Genomic DNA, 15501 nt, shown 5'->3' with positions numbered 1-15501 from the left:
ATGGTGGTCACATACTTTCCACATCTGTAAACTATAAATAATCCCTTTACATTAAAAATGATATGTAAGATGGGAACCGCTTATGAATTGTCTGTTGATGACACATGTCTTTAAATGAAGTGATTTGGTTGAATGGGTTATGCGTTTCCTTCCTAAATTCTTGATGAGGTTAGTTCTCTTGACAGCACAGATTCTCTTGGGTGTGGAGCGTGACGTGACATCTGCACGAAGGTGTTCTTTCTCATCGAGTTTGTTGGTGCCATCTTCCTGTCCTGCCAGTTTTATTTCCACATGGATACTCATTCAATTAAAAATTGTCCAATGCCATTTCTGAAGGAAGGCAGATTATTACTTTGGTCATAAAGTGAACAGCTACATTTTTTTCTCATTAAGGTATCACAACCAGGTTACCACTGGTCATAAGCTGTAGAAAATTGGTGAGAACCCAATTTTCTAGGTCATGAAGGTCATGAAGAAAGAAGGGATGATCATGGAAGAGGATAGCACACTATAGTGTGTTCACATTTTGAAGTGGTGTGTTTTCTTAAAAATGCAAGCATTCTTATTGAAACTGGCTGTTATTTGAATGGTATGAACACTAGTCACACATTACTAGTTTGCGATTTCAGAGAAGCAGGCATTCTTGAAGATTTGTCAAGCGTCACTGAGCTTCCTGACGGTACTTACATATTTTATGAAAACAACAGCATCTTACTCTTTGCACTAAACGATTCCAAAAAGAGAAAGAATTCATGAAGTTAAAAAAAAAATCAATCAACTTAAATGGAGTATAATCTATAAAGATATTGAATCACTATGTTGTACACCTGAAACTAATATAATATTGTAAATCAACTATACTTTAATTAAAAAAAAAAATCAAGGGACAAAACTAGCTGTTCCTTTCCACCAGTCCCCCTTCTGAAATAACTAAACAAAAACCTTTAGAAATCCTTCATGTTTTAGAGTCAAGGGCACACTTTAAATGAGAGTCAGTGGAAACCTGGCCTCAAGATTATAAACAGTAGACACATATCAAGTTTCTGAGCAGTTGTTTCCTTCTCTACTTAATATTCACTTTGTGGTTGACAATTTGGCATCCTTCCTGATACCACTGAGCCTTCACTCTTTTTTTTTCCATTTTTCAGTTTGATTTAGTAGGGGAAAATGATTTCCAGTCTAATAGGGGAAAATGATTATGATTATTTTAAATTTGTATTTCTTAGATTGTTTGTGGTGATTGAGGAACTCTTAAAATGTTTAATTTTCATTCATTTTTCTCTTAAAAACCTACTTCATACCCTTTATCTCATTTACATTTCTATATTTATCTTTCTCTTAATATGTATTTTGCTCTTCATATGGAAAAAGTATTGACCTTTTATTTCTTATGTTCTAAATATTTCCCCAGTTTTATCACTTATCATGCAGCTTTGTTTATAGAAGCATTTTTAGCATTCTAGTTTCTTATGATTTGAGAGACAGTTCCATGTGTTTTCCTTTGCCTTACTCAGAAATGCATGTACTTGCTTAGAAATGCATTATGTCTTTAAAATATTCCCTTAAATGTATGATAGATTAAATGTTTGACAGAAACAAACTGAAGTTTATTCTTCTGTCATATGAAATAGGGCCGAAATTTAAAACGTAATTGTCTCAACATTATCTATTGAACAAGTGATCTTTTCCCACTGATGTGAAATGGCACCTTTATTATATATTAAATTTATTTTTATTTCTGTGTTTGTTAATGGGCTTTCTATTCAATTCTATTGATTTTCCTGCCTTTCTATCAACCTAAAATGTTTTACTTAAATGTGTTACATGTCTCCTTAGTATGTTTGAATGATCTGGTACGGTAAGTCATAATGGTCAGTTTTCTTTTTAGAAATTCTCCTGGCTGCTCTCAGGCATTTGTTTTTCCATATTGAATTTAGAATTGGGAATGAGAATTGATTACTTGCATTTAGTTTCCATACAAATTTTTAGGGACTTGGTATTGTTACTATATTGAATTTCTCATTTGGGAACATGTCCCCAGCACTATTTTCTTCCCCTGATGTCTCACCTCTTTGTTAAGAACAGCAGATTTTATCGTTGGCAAGGTATGCCTTCTTAGGTGCCCTCTGTCAAGAGCAAATCATCTTGAGGGCTACTGAATTAACGAGATGTCTACAATTAAGTAACTTAACTTTATCATTATGGTATAGCGCAGTGGTTTTCAAAGTGTGGTCCCCGATCAGCAGTGTTAGTAAACTGGGAACCTGATAGAAATGTGGATTCTCAGACCTACTTAATCAGAAAGTCTGAGGGTGGAGCCCAGCAGTCTGTTTTAATAAGCCCTCCCAGTGATTCTAGCTGAAGGGAAAGGTTGAGAACCTTGTAATGGATAAAGCATAGTGTTGGAGTCATACAGTTGACCCTTGAATAACACAGGTTTGAACTGCGTGGGTCCACTTGTACGTGGATATTTTTCATTAAATAGATACTATACTAATATGGGATCTTCGCTGGTTGAATCTATGGATGCAGAACCCAGGCTACAGAGAGCCGGCTGTAAAGTTATACTCACATTTTCAACTTTGCGGAGGGTCAGTGCCCCCGTCCCCATGTTGTTCAAGGGTCAACTGTAATATAAATTCCTACTTTAGCCCTTAACTCCAGTGAAATTTTGAGTAAATTACTTACATATTTAAGTCTACATATCCTCATCTGTAATGTGGGCTGCTTTGAGAATTACATGTATCCATAAGCAAAGGGTATAGATGCTGAGTAGCTATTATTGTTATCAGATTGCTTTCTAGTGCACAATATGAGTGTTAGATAGTTGTGGTGGTGTCTTGGGGAATGGAGGCAAAGGTCTGGAAAGCAGCGGGTGTTGCTGGTTTTGATGGGTTCTAGATAATGGGTGATGCCAGCAAGGGCATAAAAGTTCCTGGTGTGGGGCAGGAAGGATAAACACTTGCAGTCTTATTCAGGGTTGGTGCCGGCAGACACAATAGCCTACTATTATTGACATCTCTGAATTCCACCTTAACAATATGTGTAGGATTAAATTAGTACAGTTCAACTGTTACATTGAATGAAATAAAAACTTCTGTCATATTTCTCTAGTTTTAAAAAATCTATTGTAGCAAATTTCTAAGAAATTGATGGAAGGATAACTAGAATATACAAGTGAAATAAGGATTAATATCTTCATTCAAATAGTAAAGATTAATATACAAAAGTAAATAAATACATAAAACCTTATCAGTTATTCAGAAAATGTAAAAATGTTAATTTACTCAACATATGAAAGAATTACTTTATGCCAGAAACAGCTAGGTAGTGGACATAAAATAGTGATTAGAATTTAGATATAGCTTATGAATGATTCATAATTGGATGGTAGAAACAGCCAATTGATGTGATACTATTGGTGGCAAGGCTAGGAATAAAGGCACACGTGGATGGCTGTGAGAGCCCTGAGGCTTCCTGGAAGAGATAACTCTTGAGCTGATCTTGAAAGACAAGTAGATCCTACTCCAGGAGAGGTATGTAGAAAATGCTGTAAGAAATCACCCAGTGATTAGTTCTGGTTGATGGTACCAGGGTTCTTACAGTGGAGGTGACTTAAAGGATGCATGCAAGTTGCCAAGCCAGAAAAGGAAGATGGATACTGTAAATGGAGGCATACGAACACCAGAATGCCCTGAATATTGGAGAATGTGGTGTAGTCCATTGTGAATAGAGCATATGGGCTGAGCAGGGACAGGTGAGGCTACAGGCAAAGCTGGGCCCAGGTGTGCAAGTTCTCCTAAGATTATGATGGACTGAAAGACTTTTTGTTTTAATACTTTGTCTTGTTTTTGGATAAACGTATTTTATCTCAGTGGGTACTAGGTCTTAATCTTTTTCTTTTTGGGTAATCTATACCATTACACTCATATCACATAAGGAATTTAGGTTAGGAGTTCAGAAAAACATTTGTGTTACAAGTTCATATTCGTATAGCAATCTTAGTTTGGGTCCTATTCGGCCTTTCTCAGTATTAAGGGCTTTCAACTTGTGAGTTCAAAAGTTGATTAGTTAATTCAGACAAAGCCTCTTCCACCCATGGGTGTGGTCTAGAATTATTCCTGCTATCTCAAGCTCCAGTGTTAAGTGTGCTGTCAACATGCATACACCCAGGGCTTCCCCACTGAGCCCTTGGATGTTTCTTACGCCTCACTAGAGTCCTGCCTTGAACTTCAGGCCCTTTGACTGGGCCCTGCCTCCCTGGCTAGCTAATCTTTTCCTCTTGGGGTCTGGATTTCTGTGTTCTCAGTAACTAGCTGTGAGCCAGAGAGACCCACCAAGAACCTTGACCACATCCCCAAACTGACTTCTACACGTACCAAAAGTGCCTTGAGACCTTGGCTATTCTGTTTCATCTACCAACGGATACCCCTTTATTATAGTATAGACACCCCTTATAACCAATACTGAACCTATGGCTAGCAACTTTGGGGGATTATTTTGACTTTTGCTGTCACATGCTGGTCAGCCCCTCTCGTCCCAGCTCCACTTATCCCACTATTAACTTTTATCCTGAGTGGAAGAAATGTATTTGTACCTTATAAGGATTAGAAATTGCTGAATCTTATGGACTCTTACAATATAATGTCCTTTTTAATTCCCATTTCTTGATGTTCTCGTTTAAGCCTGGGCTATTTTGATAGCCCCTTCTTGCTCTGAGTTTTTATTTTTTAGGATTTAATGTAATTATCGGAATATTTCCAAATCATAAGTTGGTTCTTACCAAGCTCCCTTGCTCTCCCCAAAAAGGTCTTTGCTGCCTGTACAGTAAAGGCCAGACTGTAGTAGGCACTGGGAATGCACAGATGCCTGGTCCTAACTTTCCATTCTGGCTTTGTCTCCCATAATCTCTCTTTCTATTCACATTCTTTTCAGACCTGAGAGACAGACTATGGCATCTCCTGAATACTGGGAAGTTTCAACCTCCTTGCTTTAGTCTAGTGTTTTCCAGTGTGGAGCTCTACTGGCCCAACCCACTGCCCAGAGGAATCCACACATTTTTTCAAGGCCCAGTTGCAAATTCCACCTTCTCCTTGAAGCTTGTATAGATCCTTGAACCAGATATATTTCTTTTTCCCTTTTGCTTTCATGGTACTTTGACTCTGTCAGAGCATGTACTACTGTCTGTCTTTTATTTTTGTTTTATTTATAAGCTTGTTTCTCACTAAGTTGTAAACTTCTTAAGAGCAAGATTTATCCATCTTTTTATTCACAATAGCACTGGCTCACATTATTTTGTTCACAGTGAGTTTTCAATTATTGCTTTGTCCACATTAGGATTTTGATGGTCTAAGAAACTTTTTTGCAAAGAGGGATGTGGTGGAAGAATTTGTGTTTTTCCAATAGTTGCCGTTATCTTCTAGCCTGTTCTTTCCCTTTTCTCCTTCTTATACATGTCAGATAGAGTAATCTGGGTGAATGCTTGAGGCTGTAAAAGGAATAGCTTGGGAAGGAACACTCCCCATGGACCTTTAACTAATTAAGGTGATTGTAATGCTTTCTTTGAAAGTTGCTTGAAAATAGGTCATTGATATTATTAAAACCAAGTACTATGGCAGCACTTGCACATACACTGGCTCCCCTAGTCTTCCCAACAACCCTGTGAGGTTCATGTTTCATCCCTTTTTACACAGAAGGACACTCTGAGGCTCATACAGTTTTCTTAACTGAGATTAAGGAAGGGATGGAACCAGGTTTTCATGTCAGGTCTATCTGATTCCAAAGCCTATGTTCTTCATCACTGTGCTGTCCTGCTTTACCTGAACATTTGAATAGTACACATTTCTGACCCCACCTTCCCGCTGCAGAGATCCAATCTAGTTCAGCTTCGAGATCAGCTAGCAGTGGAAGAAGTGATTTCAGTGTGTGCCCTTCCCCAAACTAGTGCTTATCAACTTGTAGATGCTTAAGGTGTCAACAGGTAAAGTAACCTATCTGATTGAATTATAAAGACAATAAGTTAAAAATGTAAATATTAATTCAAAGACATTTATATCATATAGAGTCGAGTGGACAAACACAAAAATATTGATTTTTAGCTCTTCTTTCCTTGCTGTATGATTAGAGGACTGGTAATAAGATCCTGTTAGAGGGTGGTAGAAGATTTCAGAAGATGATGAGAATTTATATATTTTTCTAGAGTTCGGGGTGATTACTTTCGAATGGAGAAGAAAAAGCTGTGAATTGAGGGTTTTTTTTGCATGTATGTCTGCCTAGTTTTTCTTTACATGATGTATGGAGGTTCTGGTTTGTTTTTTTTTTTTTTTTTCTCTTTAACCAAGTAGGACTTCCTATGAAGGATCATTTGTCCTCAGAGAACGTTTGAATCAAGGCGTTTGGATCAATATTTATGCATTGAGATAAAAGTGAATGGGAAATTATTAGATTTATTTATTCAATGACTGTTGAGCATTTACTCTATTCTCTTTCAGGACAGAGAATAGGACAGACCCAGTGACTTCTTCAGAGACTTCACAATTGATGACCTAGCAGAGAGTAAAAACTCTTTAATTGTATACATGACAACAAGAGTAATGTACAAAAATTGACCAACATTTATTAAGACCTTATTAGATGCTGGGTCTTATGTTAAGAATGTTAAATATATTAGAGTATTTGTCTTTTTAACAGCCTTGTGTGAGAGATACTACTATCTTTGTCCTTATTTATCAGGCGAAAAAAACAAAACAAAACAAAACTTGAGACAATGAGAGAGAAAGCACCTTCTCCAATATCATACTTGGTACCTTACTGCTTTGATCCATTTATTCAAAGTATATGTGATTTTAGTATGTATCATGTGAAAGACTTTCTTTAGAGATTACTTTCCCAAACCTTCTTAAAAAATAACTTTCCATCTGCCTGTTCTGACGTTGTCACATGGACTTGGGTCTGAATTGAAGATGGGCCATTTTCTTATCGGGTAACCTTGGGCAAGTTACTTAACCTCTCAGAGCCTCTGTTCCCTTGCTCATAAAATGGGGATTAAAACACATTTTCATGTGTGTAATAAAGCACATGGTAGTAGGACCCTAAAATCTTAGTTCCCATTCCTTTTTCTCTTTCACTTTTCCAAAAAATGACTCAAAACAATCATGAAACTGTATAAAAAAGATAGTACTGAATTTTTTAGTTTGCAATTTTCTTGCAAACAACTTGAGGAGTTCCAGCAGCCTAGTAAGTTCAGCTGAGGTTGGAAAGTAAACATTGGACCTGAAATTGGAAGTCCTGTGTTTAGTTTGCTACTTTGTTGTCCATTTCTTATTTTAAGAGGGGTGGAAATGCTTTCATTTAATAATTACCTGATGACTTTTACTACCTGTTGGTACTTGAAAGGGCTCCCAACTCTGCAGTCAGGCAGAGAAATAACACACCCTCGATGTTCCATTTGGATGATGGGAGTCAGTTATATAATGGGAATAATGCTGTTTTTATCTCTTAAGCTAAACTAAACAACCGTGATTCTAGATAAAATCTTTCCTCACAGATAAGCTTTTTGAGTGCCCAGTTTGACTTTATAATTTCGTAACATTTGGTTACCCCCATGAGGTCTTTTGAAGGTACATGGTTGTTTATACTGTGGTTAAAGTAAATGCATGACTACAAAATCTTTGTTGTTGATTAAACGAGGATGTCATATGACAGTGTGGATTTTCTTTAGATATTGTTGCGTTTAGCTGTGTTGAAAAACTAGATTTAAAGTAACAACTGACTACAGTGAAAATGTGTAATACTGTATTAATTTAATGTTTCCATGTACATCAATCTATTTGACAATATACCTGTATGAATCATAACTAGAAGTATATGTCACTTTCTAAAATATAATTCTGGAAAAGTTTAAAAATAGTTTTTTTTTTTTTTTGGACATTTAATTTTTGGTCTTATATGTACTGAAGGAAGTTGTTACTTAAAGGAATCAATGTGAAATTTTTGGTGAGGTGAATAGTCAAGCCCTAATTTATTTGAGTTTGCATAAATGAACTTTATTGGGTTATGCCATATTTATGGGGAAAATACAAAAAGGACTATCTCATTACTCAATGGGCTGCAATTGCGTAATAAAATTTAATGACTTTTTAAAAAATAAGGTCCATCCTATATTAAAATAAATCAGGGGCCTACTTTTTTAAACATAGAACCCAGCAAACAGTTATCAAGTGCTTACTTACTATAAGCCAGGCATTGCACCAAGAGCTTAACATATATTTTATTTTTGGAGCAACTCACACATGAGTGCTAAGAGGCTTGTTTAGCAGCTGGAGGAATTCAGGAAGAGAAAGGTGAGACCTTGTCAAGGCTAAAGACCTAGAAGGTGGTGGGAGCAGTAGTGTGGACCTGCTCACATTCACTTAACCACTAGTCTACCTAGGCTTCTCTAGTATTACAAAAGTGTTCCCCTTTTTATGAAGGTTTTTTCCCTGTGTAAATGAAATTTGTCATTAATATTTTATTCTAGAATATAAATAGATAAATAGTAGATGTGAACTAAGTAGATTACAAAACTTTAGGAATACAGGGACAATGTATACCTTACCTGCTTCCCTACATAAATCACAAATGACTAACACACAGTAGGCCAGTTAATTCATTTTTAAAATTCAATCAATTAAAATACTTTTTTGTAGCATAGTGATATGAAAAAAAATTATACATGCATAATGATTTAAATTTTGTCTGTAAAACAGGCATTCACCATAAAGGCATTTGGTGTTCTTGACTACTGATCTAGTTTCTTATATAATACAATGAGTGTCAGAGATTACAATGGTTTTATTCTCTTTCATTTGTGGTGCTGGATGCTGGTGAAAATAAGTCTCAGAATACCTCTAGATAGTTGTGATGTCTTACAAAAATGCTACCACAGAGGGATATAAATTTATATTAATAGTTGTGAGTAGATGTCTAGAGTTTGACTTGGAGGATATAAATGAAAACTTTTTTTCCTGAACTTTTGTAGATTGTTGTTCAGATTCTTGATTTATTCTTAGCCTTAACTTGATGACAGAAACCTGGACTTGCTTTTTGTCTGTGCCATTTTTTAAACTTACCTCTTGTTGATTTCATCCTTAATGTCTTTCAGATAAGGATTTTTAAAAAATATTACTTTGATTTTTTTCTAGAATATCTTTTTTTTTTTTCCAGAGTATCTTTTTAAAACCAGTCATCACAGAGGCAAGGAAATTGAGAGAGAAACTGGTGCACATATTTGCATTGGGGTAGGGAAAGTCTAACCTGTTATAGACAGTGGTCACACATGATGGATTTTAGCCCTCTAATAGTCATTCTTTAGATATATTGTATTTTATTGAATCTAAGATGCCATCAGATTTTAGATTCACCATTATTTTATGTACCACTAAAAGAAAAACACTGCCAATTAAACTAGTACACTGTTCTTAGATTTTTTTTATTGAGGCATAATTTATGTATGGTAAAATTTACTTAGTTTAATGTTTAGTGCTGCCAGTTTTGACAAACAAAGGCAGTCATAACACACCATCCCAACCACCATCAAAACTGAAATATAGAAAAATTCCTTACACAATGTATTACCACTTAGTTTTTATATTATATTTAATGAAGTTGAAAGGGATTTTAAGTTTGACACATTTAATTATATTATTTTTGTGCAATCATAAAAAGGAACATATAAACAAAAGAATTAAACATTTTTTTCTTAAACTTATTCATATTCTCAGTCTGATTCTTCTTTTGGACTCAGAGTTGTCAGTGACTGTTATTTTACTCAGTCTTGTCCTCTGCAATCAAGAGCGTGGAAGATGATACAGCACTTCTGGAAATGTGTTCTACTATTGCTCCTGGGATTTTCTTTCAAGTTGATTATTGTCTGTTACATAAGTTTTGGCTACCATTTTCTTTTTTTAAAAAATATTTATTTATTTATTTATTTGGTTGTGCCGGGTCTTAGTTGAGGCAGGCGGGCTCCTTGGTTGTGGCATGTGAACTCTTAGTTGCGGCATGCATGTGGGATCTAGTTCCCTGACGAGGGATTGAACCCAGGCCCCCCCACCGTGGGAGCATGGAGTCTTAACCACTGTGCCACCAGGGAAGTCCCCACAGCTACCATTTTCTTATTTGACTAACTCTAGGTTTTGTTTTTTCCTCAATTGAGTATACCGTCACTGGAAGTTAAGCAACTTCTGTTCAAAGTCAGTAGGAACTTTCTCACAAATTGATGCTTGAAGCCTGTATGTTAGTCTTGTTGGATGCATTAAGTCATTGGTCTCATCAGCTGTTTGTTACTTTCAAATATCTTCATCTTCTCCAAGAGCTTTGGTAGTTTCTTTTCCTCCTGTTGTTTTGCTTGGTTGGCAGTACCAACTGGGTAGCCGCAACAGTGCACATAATTCCCTGGGGTTGATGGCAGCATGGATACCTGGAACCACATGTGGACGTTCCTGCAGCATGACTGTCACCTGGCCAACAGCAAGTTTAAGATGCCAATGAGTGTAAGACACAACTACAGTTCACACTGGTTAAAAAGTGAAAAAAAGTGTGGATTAGAATTGACAACATAGGGTTTTATGTCCACCATTACACATTTCTATGTGTGAGGAAATTAAGGTACACAATGATTAGTTTAGGGTCATAGAGCTCTTTGGGAGCAAAGCTGAAGCCAGGCACTGAGTTTCTGTCTGCTAGTTTGAAGATCTTTTCATAATACCCCTGGGAGAGATGTTTTGATCTAACAGGAGGTTGGTGTGGTAGCAAACGTATTGGCTTGGTGGTGAGACAGATGGGTTGTTTGCATTCTCGTTCTGTGCTTATAAACCTGTGACTCTGGAAGTTATTTGCATTCCGTGTCTCATTTTTTTCTCATCTGAGAAATGGGATGATGATGATACCAACTTCAGAGAATTGTTACAACTAATGAATACTTGCATAAAAATTTTTACATATTTGCTTCTCTTTTTTAGAATTGAAAAGATATTATTCTCCTTTCTCCACACTTTCTTGCTTTGTATGAAATTAAACGTATTGTCCCAAAATGTATGGTTGATAACTTGAGACTTTTAAGTTTCTCTATCATCTTGTGAAATTCTGTGGTCCCCATACCTAAATGTTGTGGTATGGCAGGAAAGTCCATGAGTTTGACATTGACATGAAATATACACTTGGTAATTCCTTCCTCAAGTCATGGCAGCTTCCTGATTCAATAAGTGACTTTAACATAATACTGTTCAGATGTTTAAAGGATTTTATGTTCTTTTGCTCTCTGTATTTTGTTTTGAAAAGTTAAGCACAGATAAACTTTAGAAGTTACAAAACGTATTCAAATTTTCACCACCCAGAAATCATTTAGCATTTTAAAATTTTATCATCTTTTTTTAAGACAGCAAACATTGCTGATAAAGCTAAAGTCCCCTTTAACCACCACTCCTGTTCTAGTCACCTTCTAGAAGTGACCAATACCACATAATGCTGTGTGTATTTCTGATCTAATTTTTATACTTATATAAGTATAAGCAATATATTGAATGCTTTTATATTTTACTTAATTGGTATATGCTTTTCACATATTTCTTTATTTTTCTTTATATTTCTTTTCAAATAACTCTTGTTTAGGATAGTTTTATTCTTTTAAAGCTCCCACTGTGAACCACATCTCTGATATCTGAATTCCATTTAGGGACCTGAATAAAATTCAACAATAAGAATTTTGAGCTTTGGTGATTTGGAGAATTATTAATTTTTAAAATCTGTTCATGGCATAGATAACAATAAAAAATTAACTTCAATGTTACCATCCAAAAAGTCAAATATTTTGATTTTAGGTGTTTCCTTTAACTGCTTTAAAATTCTAGATTCTGTATTTTTATTACAGTCATAAATACTTCTATATTGCTACAGTCTTCATCAAAATTTTAATATCTACATCATATTCAGTTGCATTGCTGTGTCATTATTTAACTCTTATATGGCACATGATTCTTTACATAATTGCTTTTAGATTATATAACTTGGATTTTTAGAAATCAAGTTTTTTGGTTTTTTAAAAAATATTTATTTATTTATTTACTTATTTTTGGCTGCATCGGGTCTTTGTTGCTGTGCGCGGGCTTCCTCTAGTTGCGAGAGCAGGGGCTACTCTTCATTGCAGTGCGTGGGCTTCTCATTGTGGTGGCTTCTCTTTGTTGTGGAGCGCGGGCTCTAGGCGCGCGGGCTCTAGGCACGCGGGCTTCAGTAGTTGTGGCTCGCAGACTCAGTAGTTGTGGCTCACGGGCTTAGTTGCTCCGCAGCATGTGGGATCTTCCTGGACCAGGGCTCGAACCCCTGTCCCCTGCATTGGCAGGCGGATTCTTAACCACCGTGCCACCGGGGAAGTCCCAGAAATCAAGCTTTTTTAAAAACAAATTTTCCTGATAAATATTTGCTCTGGAAATATGATATATGGCATTCCTACATTTTTGGAACATGAACTGCTCCCCACCCCAAATTCAATTTTCAAATCTCTTCAGAAAGAAGATCTCGAATCGAATCCATTTCAAATATCAGAAAAGGAAAATATTCCATAGGCAAGCATCCAAAAATATGTTTATTTTCATTAGAAGTATAGGTAACAAAAAACTTATGATTAGAAGGTGACATAGATTTATGTTGAAATCTATAAAAATGAGTAATTCATTTTCCATATCCAACCATATTTTTATCTTTTGTACATGGGAAGCTATATCTAGTGACATAAATTTGATTATTTTACTTTTTCTGAGATAACTAAAATTTTCTGAACATCTCAAAATAAGATAGATGATTTTTTTTTTTTTTTAAGATTGCACAATTTTATTAATTAATCTATTTATTTATCTTTGGCTTTGTTGGGTCTTCGCTTCTGTGCGAGGGCTTTCTCTAGTTGCGGCGAGCGGGGGCCACCCTTCCTCGCAGTGCGTGGGCCTCTCACTGTCGCGGCCTCTCTTGTTGGGAGCACAGGCTCCAGACGCGCAGGCTCAGTGATTGTGGCTCACGGGCCCAGTTGCTCCGCGGCATGTGGGATCTTCCCAGACCAGGGCTCGAACCCGTGTCCCCTGCATTGGCAGGCAGATTCTCAACCACTGCGCCACCAGGGAAGCCCAAGATAGATGATTTTTAATGAAATATTTGGCATTTATTTTAAAGACTCAACTTTTTTGTTAACATTGTTTACTAGAGAGTTTAAGTGAATGTTGCTAGAATTGTGTATGATATGAATGTCATGTGAATATATTTATTGCATGAAATTTTGAGCTGAAGTGTGTAAAGGTACCTATGTTTGAAAGTTTGTATATCATGATCAGAGCAACTCATAGTACTAGAAAGATGCTGACTCGAGGGGTTTCAAAAGTAATAAATAATTTTGTAGTATATTTAATGAGAATGATTATGATAGTCTTTAATTGGATGAGTTACTCAGGTTCTTAAAAAATTGTATATATCATTGAAGTTCAGTCATATAACAATCTAGGAATATGCTGTGTCCTCTCTATTATAAATACATCAGTACGTTACTGTATAAAGTTGATAATAAGTGACAGATCTCAATAAAAGAGTTGCAAGTTTGTTTTGCCACTACTTATGTTCTTTAAAGCCCCAAATATGAAATTTACTAACTGATAAAGTCCTTAGTAATTGATAACTTAGAGGTCAAATGTCATCTTGTCATTTCTCAATACGCTGAGAATTGGCTATTAATTTTTGAAAGAACAATTCTGTAATTTTGAAGTATTTTACATTTACTTAGGGCAACTAATCCCTTAGAATTTTAGACCACAAAATTAGTTTTATATTAATCTTCTGATCATATGGGTGAAGAATAGGGATCCCCAGCATGACCTTCTCAGGAGCAAGAATTTTGCTGTCTAGGGAAATTTTATTATATAATGTAGGAATAATTCATCATCAGATTTGTTATTTAATAGTAAATATTTATTTCCTCTGTACATGGGTTTTTATACCACATGGTTTATATGAATGTTATTAAACATACCTACCAGAATATTAAAATACATAAACTGCATATATCTTTCAACTTTGTGGTTTCTATAGGAATGTGAGAGGAGATTGCTGAAGGTTCTTTTCTTGAAATTCATCAAGTGTAAATTTTATTCAGATCCAATTGAAATGATGGAATTTATTCACTAAGTCAACAAAACACTGTTTTAGACAAGATGAGAATATGAGCTACTTAATGTATTATTTTTTGAGGGTGATGTAGTCTGATGATTAAAGAATTATAAGTATGGTGTAGTGCTGTTCTCTAACGTAGGTACATTGAGACTATTTAGTGAACGTTGTAGAAAGTACCACATTGTTTAGCTATAAAAAGAAACATTGTTCTTTCTTTTTAAGACTATATGAGTGGGGCAACAAACCAACTATTTCTGGTTGAAACAATTTCACTTAGTGATAGTCTCTTTCAAAGGCGGTGATATAGAAAATACTACACTTTAAAAATACTGTGGACTTTTGTGCTCTATACTTAACACAAATTAAAAAAAAATAGTGGGTAGTATTTTATTGTTTCAGTGTATTTAAATACCTTAAAAATCCTTAACAATAAAGTACATAAATACTTTAAAGTATTTTACTAATCTTTAAATATTGGTTAAACTTACACTGTACTTTGGAAAACTAAACTGAGAACAAGGAAGCAAGTAAATAACATGAGGTCAGAGTAGCTAAAGCATATGTCACAAAGGTCAAGCATTTTCCTCAAAGGTCAGATGGTACTATTTGATTTCAAAAGCAAAGGCAGATGCTAGAAGTAGTGATTTAGAATAGTGGAGATAGACTGCTACAAGTGTGACACACTAACAGCAAGTTGTGATGACTGAAAGAAAGAGGCAGAAAAACTATTAGAACTAGATTCAAGGACTCTGCAGACCTTACCATGAGGGCCCATCCATACTGGTAAGCCCCTAAAGTGTTATGTCATCCAGCAGCATAGAGCATCGAAAATAATATTTACCAAGAGAGACCGTAAGGCATCAAACTAAGGTATTATAAAATGTGCTTTTTATATTTAAGAAGGTTGTAAAAGTAATTATAGACTGGGCCAGAAGGAAAACCTAGTTTATTTCCATAAGTATGAGCTGTACAGAGACATTCTTCAACCCAAAGATATTATTTAAAGTAAAGCTCAAACAAAGACCGCTTAACAACATGGAAATAATAATAAAATTCTCATAAGCTCTTAGGGTAACAAAGAAGAAATCAAAATAACAGCTATAGACTATTAAGAAAACAATGCTAATATAATAGTAAGCTATATTCAGAAGCAAACGCATATGTATTTTCTTTTTTTTTTTTAAATAAATTTATTTATTCATTCATTTATTTAATTTTTGGCTGCATTGGGTCTTCGCTGCTGCACACGGGTTTTCTCTAGTTGCTGAGAGTGGGGACTACTCTTCGTTGCGATGTGCGGACTTCTCATTGCAGCAG

At 35.4% G+C, this 15501-nt stretch overlaps 1 protein-coding gene across 8 annotated transcripts in view; it reads left to right on the top strand.

Moving 5' to 3' along the window:
• COBLL1 (cordon-bleu WH2 repeat protein like 1) overlaps window positions 1-15501 on the top strand; it is a 150729-nt gene that overhangs the window by 21595 nt on the left and 113633 nt on the right. The window contains exon 1 of one of the 8 annotated variants that reach the window (XM_057551066.1): window positions 6539-6555. The exons of the other annotated variants lie outside the window; for them this stretch is intronic. The gene's annotated coding sequence lies outside the window, so the exon portion shown is untranslated. Of the gene's footprint in view, window positions 1-6538; window positions 6556-15501 lie in introns of those variants that run through there. 8 annotated transcript variants of the gene reach the window in all.

Source organism: Balaenoptera acutorostrata, chromosome 8 (genome assembly GCF_949987535.1).
Source record: "Balaenoptera acutorostrata chromosome 8, mBalAcu1.1, whole genome shotgun sequence".
Classification (NCBI taxonomy): Eukaryota; Metazoa; Chordata; class Mammalia; order Artiodactyla; family Balaenopteridae; genus Balaenoptera; species Balaenoptera acutorostrata.
This window is presented reverse-complemented; position numbering and strand designations above follow the sequence as displayed.